Source organism: Coptis chinensis, chromosome 4 (assembly GCF_015680905.1).
Source record: "Coptis chinensis isolate HL-2020 chromosome 4, ASM1568090v1, whole genome shotgun sequence".
In the NCBI taxonomy this organism is placed as follows: Eukaryota; Viridiplantae; Streptophyta; class Magnoliopsida; order Ranunculales; family Ranunculaceae; genus Coptis; species Coptis chinensis.
In genome coordinates this window covers 27,243,555-27,263,556 of record NC_141459.1, presented here as the reverse complement: position 1 = coordinate 27,263,556, position 20,002 = coordinate 27,243,555, and the positions used below count along the sequence as shown (strand labels likewise).

Here is a 20,002-nt window from a genome sequence, read left to right as displayed (position 1 = left end):
TTAATTTAAGTTATTAGTTAGAGTAGTATAATAACTCAACATCTAAATTCTTATTCAAATAGTACTCTCACCATTGTTTCTTTGTGTTATATTAATTGAGTTCTAAATTGTCTTGGTAGTTTAAGAGTGGAACGGATCCGTACTCTATATATATTGCAATATCATATTGAGAGTAGGAAATTTATTAAGCACGTCTTTATTTGATTGATTGTTTGTGTATATACATAGATAGTTATTTAGATTAAATTCGTGTACATCAAGGACTCTGTTTTGTATTTCATTCTTCCAGTAGACTGTGCTCTATCTAATATTTTAAAGGAGGATGCACAAGAAAAAATGTACTTAAGATTCTAATTAATACAAGTTGGGGTCAACCTAACCCCTAGCTTCTTTAAGAAAAAAACCTCGCTGCAATACTAATTGTTACGACTAAGTGCGGAAGCGAGCGACAACAACAAGATCAACCACAAAGGTGTGATCTTTCAACCAAGACAAATGTTCCAACAATTAACCAAGCACAAACTCAACCAACAATATCAACTAGCATAAGCATAAACAAGTAACTAAACTAAGGTGAAGAACACAAACCACAACACAAGGATTTAAGGTGGTTCAGTGAGATACCTTCGTCCATATGGGGAGATCAATGGTTTCACTAGATGAATAAGAAGATTACAATGGAGCCGTCAATCACTCACAAAGAATGAATCACTCAATCACTCACAAAGAATGCTCTCACAAATCTCTCTTTTGTTCTAGGTTATTCTAACTTAAGTTATGAGTAAAAACCCTAACTTCATTTATATAATATTTTGAAATTTCAGTGTAAAACAAAATCTCGATTTATTAGAAAAAATCAGAACATTGATTGTGCCATGGCATGGGGGCGCACGCCCCTCTCACCAGGCATATTCGAGGGCGTGCGCCCCTTCTTTTAATCCAACTTCCAGTACTGTTTCTTCGGCTTCCAGGAGAAAATCAGCTGTGAAAGGCTAGGGCGCACGCACCCCTTTGGCAAGGCAAATTAGGGGGCGTGTGCCCCTTTTTCTTCTACCTCGAACAGAACCTAAAAACAACATCCCTCTTATATGCAAATTTGATATGCTAAATCTGTCTACTGTTGTTTAAAATTTGCTCTAAATCAACTGCTCTTCCTGCCCTCCTACACATAGCTTCTTGCATGGAGGACCCATATATCCTCAGGTTCTAAACTCAATGTCAGCAGTGTATTGTTAAGATCAACCACTAAATTGGACTTCTTGTATGTTCTTCCAAGCTTTCTACACAATCCCCTACCAAAAGTTTGGTATCTTAGGTCCTAGAAGAGCGACACATCCACAGTAATCTTAAAGCAATGCTAGTGCTAATTGGATTCCTTCTTTGGAGTTGGAATGTTGATAATCTTATGGGCCCTTACACCTCACATTCTCACATCAAATCTTGTCTATATGTTTTCTCATCCGATCTTCTCAATTTAAGTATTCAACCATGGAGATGCTTCCTTCAAAGTCTTCTTAAATTTGCAAGACAGAGACATCACCACACCAACCCCAGTGCAAAGTATAATGTTCTCTAAACTTCAAGATCCTATACTCAGTGATTTCCAGGCCGTTGTAGTCATTTCGCTCCTTGATGCTAGAAATTGCACCATGAAGTATATGTCATCACCTCGAGGATGAGATCGATCCACTACGACAAATGCAGAGACCTGATCCTTGACCTTAATCTAAGACCACCCTGGCTCCTTTACTACCCTTTTTTACCTCATTTTTTTTCTCGTATTTGCTGCATCCTTCCACTCCCCTTTGGCGGAATATATGTTACGTAAGGTGATATAAGTCACTGCATAATTTGGATTCAATTCTAGAAGGCGCTCTGCTGCTCATCTTCCACGTTCAATATCACCACAGGCTCTACATGTTGTGATCAAGGACGGCCAAACAACATCATCCTTTTTATACAGCATTTCATGTATCATTTGCTCAGCCTCGCTTAGTTGTACAACGCGAGAAAGGAGATCAATCATGCAGCCATAGTGTTCTTTCCCAAGATTAATATGATATTTCCTACTAATCAAATTAAAATACTGGAAACCATGACCAACTAGTCCCACATGGCTACATGCAGCTAGAACACCAATGAAGTGTTATTAAGATTGTAATTGCCAGGGAAAGGCATTGGCCTATATTACAATCTAGTGGGGGATTGTTGTTGAGATTGTGTTATAGTTTGAGAAGCTATATATTGGTAGTACTTGAAAGCATTGAATCTTGTCCAATGTATTAGAGCACCTGATCACATTCATGTATGAGCATAAAATTAGCAATTAATATAACTGAATCTCAAACAGTTATATACAATTAATGAACCGTTGTGTTCTTTCAAATGAATGTGAGGAATAGACACATGTCATACATTGAAGAGGTGTGTACATCCAAAAGGTATCCATGAAGAGGTGCGTCTATTCATTCAAAATTGAAACTCTATAAAAGAACCTCTGTAATAGGGAAACAAGTCAAGTTCCAATGATCTGTCTCCCTCTCCCTCAAATGTTTAGTTTTGAATGCAAGTTTCATTAGAGTGCTTAGAGAATTCTTCAGTATCGCTAATCGCAGAATTCTATGGTTTGTTGTATCTTGGAGGTAATTTGCTTAGACCCGATAGCAAACTCTTGTAGTGGAGGCAAATAACACCTTAAGGATAGTGTTCTCTGCGCGCCTCAAACCATTGTCAAATTTCTGATCATTCTCCTTATTCCCATATCATTCTCTATTGATATTGCTATTTCAATCTTAAAGTGTTATTCCAATGGGGAATACATTAGACATGATTACTTTCAAATTTATGAACCAAGACTTTGTTAAGTTGGACAAATTCGACGGAACTAACTTCAACCATTGGAAGGACAAGATTATGTTCTTGCTTACTGTCCTAAATATTTCCTATGTGCTGGATCCGAAATTGAAGCCATTTCCAGAACCAAGCGAAGCAAATACCATGAAGATTATTGCAGACTGAAAGAAATGTGAGGAAGATGAACTAGTTTGCCGAGGACACATTTTGAATAAACTTTCAGATCGTTTATATGATCTGTATGCCTTTATACAATCTCTAGTGAAAATATTCAAGGCTTTGGAATACAAGTACAAGACAGAAAAATCGAGTATGGATAAATTTCTTATATTCAAGTATTTCGAATTTTCTATGACCAATAACTTGTCTATTCTTGACCAAGTTCATGAGTTGCAAATCCTTGTGATCACAAAGCTCCAAGAACTTAAAATAGTTCTTCCTAAATCCTTCCAAGTTAGGGTTATTATCGCAAAATTGCCTCGAGGTTGGAATGATGTAAGGAATACACTTCTACACAAGGCAGAAGACTTCTCTTTGGAGGAAATACAGAAGTACGTACTTGAGAATTGAAGAGGAAACTCGCATTCGCGATAATAAAATGTGGCCTAATGATTCCTCCAAAGTGATTACTATTGAGAAAAGCAAATATAAGAAGCACTTTAAAGTAAAGAAGGGCAAGTTCAAGAAGAGTTTCTCCAACAATAATGCTCGTGCAAAGTATAACCATGGACATTGCTACCATTATGGAAAGAAGGGCCACTATGCTTGTGACAGCATTCACAAGAACTATGATGAAAAGAATGCTAATGCCGACCAATTAACCAATGGACCAGTTAACCAATGGCGCAAACATGGTGGAAGAAAAGTCTACAGAACTTGTTGCAATGGTTTCTGAAATGCACGTTAACTAAACTGAACATAGCAGCATCAACTAAGTCTTTTGATTGGTGGCTTGATTCCGGGGCTACCATACATGTTTTGCAATGATAAAGCATTCTACAAGACTTATGAAGTAGCCATGGATGAACAAGAAGTTCTTTTAGGAAACAATAATTGTGCCAAGGTTCTGGGAAACGAAAGTGTTCAACTTCAGCTCACTTCTGGAATGAAGTTGACGTTAATGAATGTCCTAAATGTACAGAAAATCATAAAAAATCTTGTATCAGCAAATTTACTATGTAAAAGTGGCATAAAGGTAGAGTTAGAATCTGATAAGTTGATTCTAACAGAGAATGAAACCGTTGTTGGGAAAGGTTACTCTTGTGATATGATGTTTAAACTCAGTATTAATAAAATTATATCATTTATTTACATTGTCGAGTCTTTCTCTATTTGGCATGGTTGTTTGGCACATTTGAATTTTAGATATTTGAAGTATATGTCCACACATGGATCTGATATCTTGCAATGATATTAATTTTGATAAATGTGAGACATGTATACAAACCAAAATGACTAAAAAACCTTTTCCAAAGGCTAATAGAAACACACAATTGCTAGAGTTAGTACATTCTAACATATGTGAGTTTAATGGCATTCTAACAAGAGGAGGGAAAAGATATTTCATCACTTCATCAATGATTGTTTGAGATATACACAAGTGTATCTACTCATAAATAAGGATGAAGCCTTTGACGTCTTGAAGCTTTACAAGGCTGAAGTTGAGAATCAAAAAGAAAGGAAAATTAAAATCCTTCGAAGTGATAGAGGTGGAGAATACTTTCCTATGGAATTTGATATGTACTGTGAACAGCATGGAATTATCCATCAAAGATTTGCGCCATACACACCACAACAAAATGGTTTGGCTGAAAGAAAAATAGGAGACTCACGAATATGATTAATTTTATGATCATAGATGCAAAATTGCCAAACAATTTGTGGGGTGAAGCTCTTCTTGCTACTTGTCATGTACATAATCGAATTCAGTCTAGAAAGACACATGTTTTTCCATATGAAACATGGAAGGGCAGAAAGCCAAATTTGGGATATCTTAGAGTGTGGGGCTGCTTGGTGTTCTATAGGGTACATGATCCTAAAAGAACAAAGTTAGGTCCTAGAGGGATCAAGAGTATATTTGTAAGATATGCAGAAAATTCCAAAGCTTATAGGCTGTTAGATATGGATTCTAATGTCATAGTAGCATCAAGAGATGTCGAATTTATTGAAAATAAATTTTACAATGATTCCAGTTCTACAATGAAGCCTACTCAAGCACCACAAACTGAATTAAATCCTAGCTCATCTCTTAACAAGAAGAGAAAAGATTGGGAAGTTTCTATGGAGCCTAGGAGAAGCCATCGTGAAAGGAAAGATAGGACTTTACATCCGGATTTTATTTCATCTCAGGCTATTTTGTTTCTAGTGTAAGGAAATAGAAATAATGTTCTCAACAAAATATCCATTTTGCTTAGTGTAGAAGATGATCCTAAGACATTCAGTGAAGCAATGGCTTCAAGAAGATGCTTCTTTCTGGAAAGAGGCCATTAATGATGAGATGGACTCAATTTTGGCAAACCAAACTTGGGTTCTAGTGGATTTACCACAAGGATCTAAACCAATAAACTTTAAGTGCATGTTTAAGAGAAAATACAGTACATAAGGGTTTATTCAAAGTTTCAAGGCTAGGTTTGTAGCCAAAGGTTTCAAACAGAAAAAATGAATAGACTACTTCGATACATATGCACCAGTGGCAAGAATTTCATCTATTCGAATATATTGATTGCTTTGGCATCAATATATCATTTGTATGTACACCGAATGGATGTCAAAACTGCATTTTTGAATGGTGATCTAAATGAAGAAGTGTACATGGAACAACCGGAGGGATTTGTTCTACAAGGAAATGAAAAGAAAGTCTGTAAATTAGTTAAGTCGCTTTACTGTTTGAAACAAGCACCAAAACAATGGCATGAGAAGTTTGATTATGTTATCTTATCTCATGGTTTCAAATATAATAGTGCTGACAAGTGCATCTACTCTAAGTTTACAAAAAATTATGGAGTGATCATTTGTCTTTACGTTGATGACTTACTAATTTTTGGAACAAATATGAAAGGTGTATCTAAAACAAAGAATTATCTAACTTCAAAGTTTAAGATGAAAGATCTTAATGAAGTAGATACTATCTTAGGGATTAAGGTGAGGAAACATAGTGAGGGTTATGCGTTATGTCAATCTCATTATATTGAGAAGGTGTTTTTTAAGTTCAATCATTTGCAAATAAAAAAAGCAAGTACCCCCTATGTGTTGGAGTTATCCCTCACATGAGGATCAGAAAGAAGTTCTGTTTGCGTGAAGAGGTCTGAGCGCGTGCGCTCAGATTGGCCTATCCTATCCCAGCATTTGTTCTTGGAAGTCGAGGAGCAGGCACTTTGAGGCGCTTTCGACAATGGCCTTGCCGAGAGCACGCCCGTGCCCATGTCTAATTTCGTAGTTTCTATTTTGCTATAGTAACCGCGAGATTGCGGTTTACTATATAAACAAAAACAAGGTTTTGGAAAACCTAAGCAACACAATTGAAACCCAATTTTGATATCAATCAAGATTGAGAGAAACCCCTTGCAAAGAGAAAAGCTTGTAAGGAGAGAGAGGAGTGATCTAGTAAGGTGGAGAGACTTTAGAGGAGTGATTGTAATCTTCCTTCCTATGTTATAAAAGGATTAGCTCTTGTGGAAGTAGGCACCATTGGCCGAACCACGGTATATCTTTGTGTTGTGGTATGTTTTATATTTTCTTTACATTATTATTTGTTGTTAGTAGTTGTTTAGAGAGTTGGGCATGCTACGTTGGTTGTAGTGGATATTTAGAACAAGAAAATAGTCCAGATGACCAATTTGGGGAAAAAGTAACTCTAGAAGACACTGTTTTTTGTGAGTAACTCACAAGGACAAATTTTGGGGAAAAGTAACTCACGAACCCACTATTTCAAAATTAGGAACCCTCAAAGACAAAATAACTTCGCCCGACCTTTTAATTTTTTAAATGCCAGTTATACCCTTCCGTGAAAATAACTCTTAAGGACAAATGGCCCGGATTGAAAATAAATATTTTCCGATTTTACCCTTTCTGTCATTTTACTATGAACAATGAGTGTTCATACCTTCTGCTGGTGTATGAACAATAATTGTTCATATCCAAATAGGTGAATGTACTTTATACAATATATTGATGCATGAACATTGAATGTTCATACCAAAAGGACTATGAACATTCAATGTTCATACCCAATCAATGTTCATACCAAAGGACTATGAACATCGAATGTTCATACCCAATCAATGTTCATATCCAAGGACTATGAACATCAAATGTTCATACCCAAAGGACTATGAACATTGAATGTTCATACCCAAGGACTATGGACATTCAATGTTCATTCAATGTTCATACCCAAAGGACTATGAACATTGAATGTTCATACCTAATCAATGTTCATGCCCAAGGACTATGAACATTGAATGTTCATACCCAAAGGACTATGAACATTCAATATTCATACTAAATGCACCGGGTCATTTCGTCTGGGCTAGGCCGTTAATTATTTCGCATCAGGGGTATACTTCACATTTCATCTACCCGATCTATTTTTTATTTTGCGTCAAGGGTATACTTGACCTTTCATCTACCCGGTCCTTGTAAGTTACAAAAAAAAAAGGTGTCCTTGAGAGATACTTTTTCGGCAGTTTTGTCCTTGAGAGTCACTCCCTGTATTTAGAATTTGTCTAGAGTAGTAGTGCATATTACAAGTTATCTGTGTAGTGGGGATCGATTGGAATCATTATTCCCCAACAAGTGGTATCGGAGCTAGGTTAGATTAATCTAGGTTGTCCGAATTTTGCTCGGAAGGTGTTTGACAAAATTCCTGAAAGAAGATTGGACCATTCCATGAACACTCGCATGACTAGTCTGATTAGAGAAAACTACACTATTTGGAAGGCAAAGATGGAAGACTTGCTCTATTGCAAGGACTTGGCACAACCCATTGAGAATGGGGGAGAAAAACCGAAAATGATTGATGTGGTTGAGTGAAGCAAGCTTGACAGAATAGGAATAGGGTACATTCGACAGTGGATTGTCGACAGTGTCTTCCACCATGTATCCTAAGAGACTAAAGCTTTTGCCTTGTGGAAGAAACTCGAAGACCTCTATGAGAGAAAGTCGGCAGGAAAAAATGTGCTGCTCATTAAGAAGTTTGCCAACACGAAGTACAAAGAAGGTTCTTCAATGTCTGAGCATCTTAATAAAGTACAAAATACCATCAATCAGTTGCACTTGATGAAGATTGATATGGGTGACGAAGTTGAGGCTTTGTTACTATTAAACTCTCTACCTGACAGTTGGGAGACGTTAGTAGTTTCTCTTAATAGAGCCGCTAAAGATGGAGTTATTTCCATGGAGATGGCTACTGGGGCATTGTTAAATGAGGAGACAATAAGGGGTTCACAAAGCAGCTCCTCTCACTCAGAGATACTTGTCACAGAGAAGCGGGGGAGAGATAAAAGCAGAAAACCATCTCATTCTAGAGGTGATGATAGAAGCAAATCTAGTGGTGAACTCCTAAGAAGAGACAATGGAGAGACAATGTTACTATTGTGCCACCAAGGGTCACTTCAGGTATAAGTGCAGAACACTGAAGAGGGATGAGAAGAATAAATGTGTACATGAAGACATGGTAAGGAGGAACTGAAACACAGGCAAAGATACTATAACACTAGTCGACGATGGTCTAGTGGGAATTGTGTCAGAATGTGGTATGTGTTGTCTTAGTACCTCATGCCAGGATATAGAGTGGGTGATAGATACATGAACATCCTATCACGTCACACTGCATAAGGGATTCTTCACTACCTACAGCTGTGGTGAATTTGGTGAAGTAAATATGGGTAACAGTGGCGTCTCAAAGATTGTAGGCATTGGGGATGTTCATGTAGAAACAAATGTCGGCTACACCTTGACACTCAAGGATGTAAGACATATCCCTGACATTCGGCTAAGCCTAATTTCCGCTGGGAAGTTAGATGATGATGGCTTTCTAAACTCATTTGGTAACGGGGTATGGAAACTGAGTAAAAGTTCCATCAGAAAGCAAAAGAGAAGAAAACTTGCTCTCTTTACAAGATACAGGCTAGTTTGTGTAAAGCAGAAGTAAATGAGGCAAAAGAATAAGCTTCCTCGAAACTATGGCACAAGAGACTGTGTCATATGGGAGAAAAAGGCATAGAAGTTCTTGCCAAGCAAAAGGCATTGCTAGACATCAAAGGTATGCATTTAAATAGATATACTCGCTGTTTAGTAGGAAAGCAACATAGGGTGTCTTTCCAAAGATTCCTGTCTCACAGAAAGGACAATGTCCTTGAGCTAGTTCACACTAACTTATGTGGTCCTATGAAAGTAAAGTCCCACAGGAGAGCTTTGTACTTCTTGACTTTCATTGATGATGCATAAAGAAAGATTTGGGCATATAGTCTAAATACTAAGGATGAAGTACTTGGCGTGTTCAAGATTTTCCATAGCATGGTGGAAAGAGAGACAGGGAAGCCTTTGAAGTGTATTCGCTCAGATAATGGGGATGAGTACATAGGGCCATTTGAAGAGTATTGCAAGAGTCATGGGATTCGTCATGAGCAGACCGTTCCCAAGATACTAGAACAAAATGGTGTAGCCAAGAGGATCAATCGTACCATTATAGAGAGGATAAGATGCATGATGTCTCACTCTAAGTTACCTAGAAGTTATTGGGTAGAAGCAATGCGTACAGCATTGCATGTGATCAACCTATCGTCGTCAAAGCCTCTGAATAGTGATTATCCAGAGAGAGTATGGTCAGGCAGAGATGTTGATTATGGATACTTGAGGGTATTTAGGTGTAGGGCATTTGTTCATATTCCCAAGGATGAAAGATCCAAGCTTGATGACAAAGCCAAGCAGTGCATTTTTTTGGGGTATGGGGATGAGAAGTTTGGCTACAAACTCTATGATCCGATTAACAAGAAGGTAATCCGAAGTCGAGATGTTGTGTTCTTAGAAGACCAAACCATAGCAGACTTTGAGGATAGTAAGAAGCTAGAAGCTTTCACTAATGATCTTGTTGATTCAGAACCAGAAGTTCCTACTGTGGAACTTGTAGAAGGCATTGAGAATGCAGAGAACCATGGGTTTGAAGCCCATGATGATGATCCTATTGCTCATGATAGGATAGAACCTATTGATATAGAAGATGCATGTGAAGTGCATGAACCACCACCTGAGCAAGGAAAAGTGCATGCTCCTGAGCCACAAGAAGATGGGATAAGGAGGTCTGATAGAGAAAGACTAGCTTCAACCTGGTATCCACCACATACGTATGTTTTACTATCTGATGGCGGAGAGCATATGTACTATCAAGAGGCTCTTGAAGGTACAGACAAAGAGGAGTGGTTGAAGGCCATGCATGATGAGATGGATTCTTTGCATAAGAATCACACTTCTGACTTAGTTACTTAGTTGAGAAACCAAAAGCAATAAAAAATCTCAAGAATAAGTGGATCTACAAAGTCAAGCATGAAGAGAATAATCCATACCCAAGGCACAAAGCTCGCCTTGTTGTGAAGGGATTCGGTAAAAGAAAAGGTATTGACTTTAATGAAATTTTCTCTCCTATGGTTAAGATGACTTCTATTAGGTTGGTATTGGGTCTGACCGCAAGTATGAACCTAGAGGTTGAGCAGCTAGATGTTAAGACAACTTTTCTTCATAGAGACCTTGAAGAAAATGTCTACATGGACCAGCCAAAGGGGTTTGAGGTCAAAGACAAGGAGCACCTAGTATGCAAGCTGATAAAGAGCTTGTATGGGTTGAAGCAAGCACCTAGCCAGTGGTACATAAAGTTTGATTCCTTTATGGCAAAACAAGGATACAAGAAGTCTGCTTTCGATCATTGTGTATTTGTTCAGAAATTTCCATATGGGGATTTCATAGTGCTCTTGTTGTATGTGGATGATATGTTGATAATTGGCCCGAACATCAGCAAGATATCCAAGCTGAAGAAAGACTTGAGTAAGTCCTTTGAGATGAAGGATTTTGGTCAGGCAAAGCAAATACTTAGGATACGGATCACTCGTGATAGAAAGAGTGGGAAGTTGTGGCTTTCTCAAGAAAGCTACATTGAAAAGGTGTTGAAGAGATTCAACATGGATCAAACGAAGCCAGTCAGTTGTCCGCTTAGTGGCCAATTCTGCATGACCAAAGAGATGTGTCCAAAGGGTAAGCATGAGCAGAGTCAAATGGAAAAGATTCCTTATGCATCCGCAATAGGCAGCTTGATGTATGCAATAGTGTGTACAAAACCGGATATTATTTTCGCCGTTGGTGTTGTAAGCTGATTTCTGTCAAATCTGGGTAAATAGCATTGGGAAGGTGTTAAGTGGATATTGAGATATCTCAAGGGCACTTCCAAAGCGTGTTTGTGTTTTGGTGGAAGTAAGCCCTTACTTGGAGGCTACACTGATGCAGACATGACAGATGATGATGACTCGATGAAGTTCACCTCCGGTTATCTGTTTACTTTTGCAAGGGGAGTAGTTTCTTGGCAAGCTAAGTTACAAAAGTGTGTTGCCCTCTCCACTACAGAAGCCGAGTATATTGTAGCCACTGAGTGTTGCAAAGAGATGTTATGGATGAAGAGGTTCTTCGATAATAAACTAGGGCTAAAGTAGAAACAATTTGTAGTTCTATGTGACAGTCAAAGCGCCATCCATTTGAGTAAGAATCTGAGTTTTCATTCTAGATCCAAGCACATATATGTGCGTTATCATTGGATTAGAGAAGTTCTCGAAGACAAGCATTTATGCATTGAGAAGATCTATACCGACAAGAACGGGTCGGATATGATGACCAAAGTCTTACCAAAAGGTTAGTTTGATATGATGTTTGTTGTGATACCCCCAGAATGGTAGCAGACTCCTCCTATTGATTTGGAAAGTGCATGAAGATATCCCCCCTCACTGTTCGGGAGGGGGAGATTGTTGGAGTTATCCCACACATGAGGATAAGAAAGAAGTTCTATTTGTGTGAAGAGGTTTGAGCGCGCGCGCCCTCAGATTGGTCTATCCCAAGGCACGCCCGTGCCCTTGTTACTGGAAGTCACGAACAGGTACTTAAGGGCATGCGCGCTCGACATTGGCCTTGCTGAGAGCGCGCCCGCGCCTATGTCTAATTTCGCAGTTTCTATTTTGCTACAGTAATCTCAAGATTGCGGTTTACTATATAAATAGAAACAAGGTTTTGGAAAACCTAAGAAACACAATTGAAACCCAATTTTGAGAGAAATCAAGATTGAGAGAAAACCCTTGCAAAGAAAAAAGCTTGTAAGGAGAGAGAGGAGTGATCTAGTAAGGTGGAGATACTTGAGAGGAGTGATTGTAATCTTCCTTCCTACCTTATAAAAGTATTAGCTCTTGTGGAAGTAGGCACCATTGGCCGAACCATGGTACATCTTTATGTTGTGGTATGCTTTATATTTTCTTTGCATTATTATTTGTTGTTAATAGTTGTTTAGAGAGTTGGGCATGCTAGGTTGGTTGTAGTAGATATTTAGAATTTGTCTAGAGTAGTAGTGTGTTCATATCACAAGTTATCTGTGTAGTGGGGATCGATTGGAATCGTTATTCCCCAACACTATGATTCTAGTGTAAAAATGTTTGAAAATTCTGGTAGATCAGTTGCACAACTTGAGTATGCAAGTGCAATAGGTAGTTTGATGTACGCCATGCATTGTACTAGGCCAGATATAGCATTTGCAGTATGTAAAATGTCCAGATACACAAGTAATCCTAGTACATATCATTGGAAAGCTATCAACAGGATACATGGATATCTTAAAAAAACCATTAGCTTGGGTCTATTCTATTCTGATTTTCCAATTGTACTATAAAGGTATTCAGATGCTAGTTGGACTACTAGCGCGAGTGATAATAAGTCAATGTCTAGATGGATATTTACTATCGCAGAAGGAGCCGTCTCTTTGGCTTCGAAGAAACAGACATGTATAACTCACTCGACTATGGAGTCCGAATTTATAGCGCGCATTGGCAGTAGCATGCAAAGAAGCAAAATGGTTAAGTAATCTGTTATTGGATATAAAGTTGTGGCCACAACCAATGCCATCTATTTCTTTGCACTATGATAGTGAAGCTACCTTGTCTAGAGCATACAATAAAATATATAATGGAAAGTCTAGACACATAAGCTTGAGACATGAATATGTCAAGCAATTGATAATAGATGGTGTTATTAACATAACATATGTTAGGTCAAGTAACAACTTGGCTAATGCAGGTGCCGACTAGCAAAGTCAATAAGACCTTTGGGTGATGATACCAGAGGTCTGGGGCTCGAACCGTGCCAGCATCAAAGAGTTATTGATCTCATTTAAAATTGGCTTGCCAATAAAATAAAATAAAACAACTTGGCTGATCCTTTTACTAAAGGACACTTTATACTAGAATACCACTAGTCTGAAGTTTAATGGGTAACAACAAGTCATTGATAAGTGACTGTCTTGGCACTGATTTTTTTTTTATAAAGCCTCTTCTAGTAAGTTCAGTGCGGATTGCTAGTGCTTGAGGTTAAACTTTAAGCTTTTAATGAAGTTAATCAATTTGTTGGAAGTGTCTTAGGTAGCAAGGACACATTGTAAAACTTCACCTATGTGAACATAAGAGATGGTGTCGCTTCAAGCAAGACTAGTATGAGTTTCTCTCTTGTAAATGCTCATGAAACCAAGATAGAGCACAAGGCCTTAATAGTGCTAACACAAGTTCAAAGAATCTTAAAGAAACAAAGATAGCTCATGTGTGTAGTATTTCTAGTTCTAACATGTAGAAGACTCGGTTTAAGCTAAGGCCATCATTGTTTTCGTTGAAACTCTGAAATAATTTCACTAATTGATGGTTTAACTCGAAAGACACCATCTTGTGTTCGTGAGGATATCCCAAGGTTGAGACTGCACATATATTACAATCTAATGGGGGATTGTTATTAAGATTGTAATTTCCAGGGAAAGGCATTGGCCTATATTACAATCTAGTAGGGGATTATTGGTGAGATTGTATTATAGTTTGAGAAGCTATATATTGGTAGTACTTGGAATCATTGGATCTTGTCCAATGTATTAGAGCACCTGATCACATTCATGTATGAGTAGAGAATTAATAGTTAATATAACTGAATCTCAAACAGTTATATATAATGAATCGTTGTGTTCTTTCGAATGAATGTAAGGAACAAACACATGTCATACGTTGAAGAGGTGTGTACATACAAAAGGTATCCATGAAGAGGTGTGTCTGTTCATTCAACATTGAAACTCTATAAAGAGAACCTCTATAATAAGGAAATAAGTCAAGTTCCAATGTTCTCTCTCCCTCTCCCTCAAATGTTTAGTTTTGAGTGCAAGTTTCATTAGAGTGCTTAGAGAATTCTTCAGTATTGCTAATCGCAGAATCCTGTGGTTTGTTGTATCTTGGAGGTAATTTGCCTAGACCCGATAGCATATTCTTGTAGTGGGGGAAAATAACACCTTAAGGATAGTGTTCTCTGCGCGCCTCAAACCATCGTTGAATTTTTGATAATTTTCCTTGTTCCCATATCATTCTCTATTGATATTGCTATTTCATGAAGGTCACATCATCAGGTCTCTTGCCCACCCTCGACATCTTCTCAAACAAATCAATTGCTTCTTTACAATGTCCATGTTCAGCCTAACCATTAATCATAGATGTCCACAACACAACACTATTATTTTCCGCAGCATCAAAGATCCTTGAAGCTTCTTAACTTGCATACTCCCACATTTGCAATACATATTAATCAATGCACTATGAATCATTGGATCATTTTCTAGCCCAATCAGCAGTATATGAGCATGTAATTGCTTCCTTTGCCTTGAATAGCCATATTTCTGGTGACACTCAATAAGCTTGAGAGAGTAAACTCACTCGGTTTATGTCCTTCCCTCTTCATCCTTGAATAATAATAGTCAAAAGCTTCTTCACAACAGCCATTATGGGAATACCCTACTATTATTGTAGTCCAAGACACAGTATCCCTTCTTAATTACCATCCCGTTAAATACCATTGTGAACTAGATCTTATGTGTCCACACTTTGAATACATAGTCATTATGGCATTTGCAACTGACAAATAATACTCTAAACCTACATGTATGACATGCGAATGTAACAGCTCACCCCAATAAACTCTTACAAGGTTAGCACAAGCAAAAATGACAAAAGCAAAAGTGAACTCATTAGGACAAACACCTGATTCCCTCATCCAAAAAAATGTTTGCACCGCAAACTCCTCTAGACCTATTTGAACATAAGACAATGTAATCATTGTCCACGAAACCACATCATGAATCTTCATTCTTTCAAACAAAAGCACTCCATAGTTTACATATTAGCAAGAGTATTAGCAACAAACGAACTCGATCGCATCAAATCCCGCCTTCATCGGTTGTATTAGCCTTGAGTATGTATTGCTTTGCCAGACTTCAATTCACATAAATCAACACAAGCCTTCAATACACTAGCTAATGTTTATGAATCACATTGTACATCTGATCCCTCACGTTTCTGAGCAATACATCCAGGCTTCTTTATAACACCCACTGCGAACTAGTCCCGTTATTATCGCAGTCCAAGAAACTACATTCCTCTCAGGCAACTCGTCAAAAACTCTACAACCCATCTCCACGTACACACCCACATTCTAAATACATATCCAAAAGAGAACTCCCAAAAACACATTATTCACATACTTCACCGAATACCCATGAACCAGTTTTCCATACGTTTTAAAAGCAAGTGCAAGTACAAACGGGTCGCCATGTTTGAAAATAAAAGCAATGCTTCTGATGGCATTGAAGTTGGTGATGCAGTTGTAAACTATAGTAGTCCAACTAACCAATGCATTGCATCTATAATAGTGAACGAGCTTGTGCAAGTGAGTGTTTGTTTCGAATAGTGTTGCATGTGTGTGTGTCGATGTAATGCATGTTTTTTTTTCTTTTCTAGCCTAATTCTAAAATGATTTACATAGAATAGTTATGACTAACAAATCAAAAATACACCAGGAAGAATGTAACCAATAGTTCCTCTAATAGCAATTGAATCAATATGGCTTTTGCTCGAACTGCACTAGTCCCCTTAGAGCAAGTCCAATGGGGGGTTATATGGACTACTAAACTTAAATATAGCACCTGAAACACTAAAATGTCTTTCCAATGGGGCTACTAGCTAGAAGGGTCTTAAATATGGTCGTGTGATAAACCCAGCTAAACTTAAGATCTTGTCTAGCAGCAGCCATAATAAGTTGTCGGGAGACGGACGACATATTTTCTGTCGTCTGTTAGTTATTTATGTATAGACGGCAGAAACTATGTCGTCCACTTCCATTTTAATTAAATGGGCGGACGGCAGAGACTTTGCCGTCTGTACCAGGCAGCTGCAAAAACTGAAGACTGATGTTCTTATTTTCATATACAAAATCCATTCCAATCCACAATCCACAATCCATTCAATTAACAATATACAATCCATTCAATTCAAAATCCACATTCCATTCAATTCATTCATTAAACAAACATAATTTAATTAATTCATTAAACATAATCCATACAAACATCAATTAATACAAACATAAAAAAAAAATTATAAACTAACTTCGGCTCGAACCCTCGCCATCCAGGTTGTTTCTTCCTTCGATTTACTCTCTCGGCGTGATTCTCGCAATGGCATTCGTATTAGATGCGCTTGTAACTTTGCTTTTTCCTTCTTTGCTTGTTCAAGTTTTTCTCGCTTGTCCACCAAATAATGATAGTACTGGTCAGTTGTGGTCATAAACGAGTCACACATCCCATGCATCATTAGATGTGACTTTACATATCACACCCTAACTGTAGCTTACAAAAAATTCAATAACTTTAAGAAAAATCATCACTATAAACTAAATATAAATGGAGTATCAAAATAAACCAAATACTAACCTCATTTAGAGTATAAAAATCTGGGGCAAGATTCAGAAGATAACTTTAGTCAACAGGAGGTATAGACATGGCAACTTGCATACCCTGAGATGTACGTATGTAACCATGCCATAGCTCCATAGGTTTTCCGGATCGGAAGGAAGTTGAGCAAAAGCCTCATAAGGACCTTGAGATGAAGAGTAGGGCTTAGCAGGGTGTGGGATACGCAAATCACTTCTAATGCCTATATGTCCACAAAGTCCATGTTAACAGCTCTATAGATGTCAGCAGGTAATATATGACCCCTTGAGACGTGATCCTAGTAACTGTCGTAGTCACCATCCAAATCTAAATATAATGAACCTCGTGGCCACAAGTCTTCATTATTTCTAAGATAGAACTGCCAATGACTAGTTCTTCCCAATGTGCACATATTCTCCAAGGGAGGGTGTAGGATGCATGAAAGGCATCCCAACGATTTTGTGTCAACACTTATCGCCCAAGTACCACACGATGATACCTCCAAACTAAAAGAAGGCTCGGCACATTGTAAGCTTATATGAACGATGTACACGGCGAATCGCCTCACGCATCATCCATGGTATATCCAACCACATCCTCAACATTTAATTGCATATATCTTGTAGTATACCATGGCGTCCACTGTATTGCCAATGCTGATCTAGTTTTGAGTTGGTTACGGTCCAAGTGAATGTTGTGGTGTCCTTGACCATATCGGCGATCTTTAAAGTCATTCATCCATGCTCTAATATGTGGGACGATATCACGGTCCATGTCTGTTCTCAGAAGTGGAGCCATCGTAGGTACATACTCATGCCACCAATACTATAATAAAAATAAATATCAAAAACAAACTTGTAATTTAATACAAATTGATAATACTAAAATTTTAAAACTTACTTGTAAAAGAGGGGTGAAGCCACCACATTAAACATTCGCAACATTATTATTAGGTCAGCACGCTTGATCCAATGCATAAATCAAAGCTCCAAACATAGCACCACGGCCAATCAAAAAGTATATATGAATGTATTCTAACCAAACCAAATACTCTACCCAACCTAATCTTAATGAACTATCGCACGTGGGAAAGAAACACAACGTGATTAAGTAAAAATAGAAGCTCGCAAACATCTCTCCTGATCTATACCCGTCGGGCACCAACCTTCATTAGCTTGCTTGGTCCTCTCAAAGAACTCATTCACAAAAAAAGAAGGTTTGATACCCCCTTTAGACCAATGCTCCGACCTTATATTAGGCCAACACTCCTCTGCATACTCAAAAATCGAGTATCAACCTTCTCCAAATGTGAGTACCTTTCCTTTCCCAATGCTTATTCCCGTGAGCATAGTGACATCTATTGGAGTGATGCCTATCTCGCCTTGTGGAAAATGTGTGTTGTGTCCCACCACCGCTCGTCAAAGTGTATATTAAACCATGGTTGATGTTTTGATAACCACATCAAAACAATGACCCAAATGGAGATTGTAAAATTTCATTTCGTACCTCTGCAAAACAATCTCCTTTGGCAACCATTGTTTTCTACCAATTGTTCACGGATGACCAACAACACCTTAATTTCATCTCCCCTGCCGCCTAAACATTTATTCAAAACACTTTCTTAAAATTATAGAAAATACAAATTAGGATATTCAAAACAAATCAAATTTAACAATCAAATGCTTACCATGCATATTTACACTAACACGATGAGAGATGTGTGTTTCCGGGTTTCTAGCCAATGTAGAATGTGTTCATGGATCGACTGGGTCTAGAAATAGAATTACTGGAGGGTTTTGCAAATTATAGACTTGGTTTTCATCATCATCATTGTTTAGCATTGACGTTGACTCTTTTGTCAATCTACTAGTTGATTTTTCGACCAAAAAATCGTTTACCCTTGTTACTCATTTTGGGTGGCACATGCAATTCAAGCATTATCAAACATACAAACAATCAATCCTAGCAAATATACATTTCACATTCAATTAACAATTCACATTCAATTGCAATTCACATTCAATTAACAATTCACAATTCACATTTAATTAACAATGACATTCAATTAGAAATTCATACCTTGTTTGATTCTCCCAGGCAAAAATCACAGAGGAATTGAAGAGAATTGCAAAAATCGCAAAAATGAGAGGTAAACAATTGTGAGAGAGAGAGAGAGAGAGAGAAGTTGAATAGAAATTGAAGGGGAAGAAGGAAGTGCACGATTTGTACCTACTAGGTATAGACGATAGAGTCTGTGCCGTCTGTTGCAACTTAACAGACAGACAACAGAAACCTTGTCGTCCATCTCCCGAACTTAACAACAAATAAAAAGCGCCCATTAGTAATGGTTTTTGGTGTTTAACCAGCCAGGGCATGCTAAAAGGGATAAAACTTCCTATGTGGCACCTTTTAGCAGCCCCCATTGGACTTGCTCTTAGAAAGAAACTTCGCTAGTCCAAAGTCACCTACATGCTAGGCCGGACCTAAATTCCAATAGGCCCTATGCAAGCTCTCAAAAACAATGGGCCTTTTTGTCTCTGTTTTTTAGTGGATTGGGCTTTTGTATTGGATTTTTGTAGGCTTTTAAACATGGTAGTGGGTTTTTCTACGTAGAATGGTGCCCTTGTTTTTAGTTTATTTTTGGGGGCCTTATGCAAGGGCTTAGATAGCATAGGCCCAAGGCCACCCCTGCCTACATGACCAGTCATGTCTTCATCTAGAAGAACATTGCTCGTCTTCAAATCACAATGAACAATAGGTGTTTCACAATGATTATGAAGATAATCCAAAGCAGAAGCAACATCAATCACTATGTTCATTCTTCAAGAGAGGTTCAAACTTCCGAGTAGATGTTGCTCATTTGAACTTGGATGCATCCAACTTTCTAGACTTTCATTAGGCATAAATTTGAAAACTAATACTTAGTACAACGGTAACAATTTAACATACAACTTCATAACGAGTCTTCAAATTCTATAACCATTGCCCTTTTCTTCTCCTATAGTCCTACTCAAATTAAAGGAAGGATATTTATTTTGATTTCGCTTTGCAATCAAGTTTATCCATATTGAATTGTTTAAGTTTGTTTGTTTGTTCCATCCGAACTAGCACATAAAACAT

General features: G+C 37.9%; 1 pseudogene; it reads right to left on the bottom strand.

Annotated features, from left to right (window-relative positions):
* Nucleotides 1-1,543: 1,543 nt before the first annotated feature.
* Nucleotides 1,544-19,701, bottom strand: LOC147502980 (putative pentatricopeptide repeat-containing protein At3g47840; annotated as a pseudogene).
* Nucleotides 19,702-20,002: the final 301 nt, after the last annotated feature.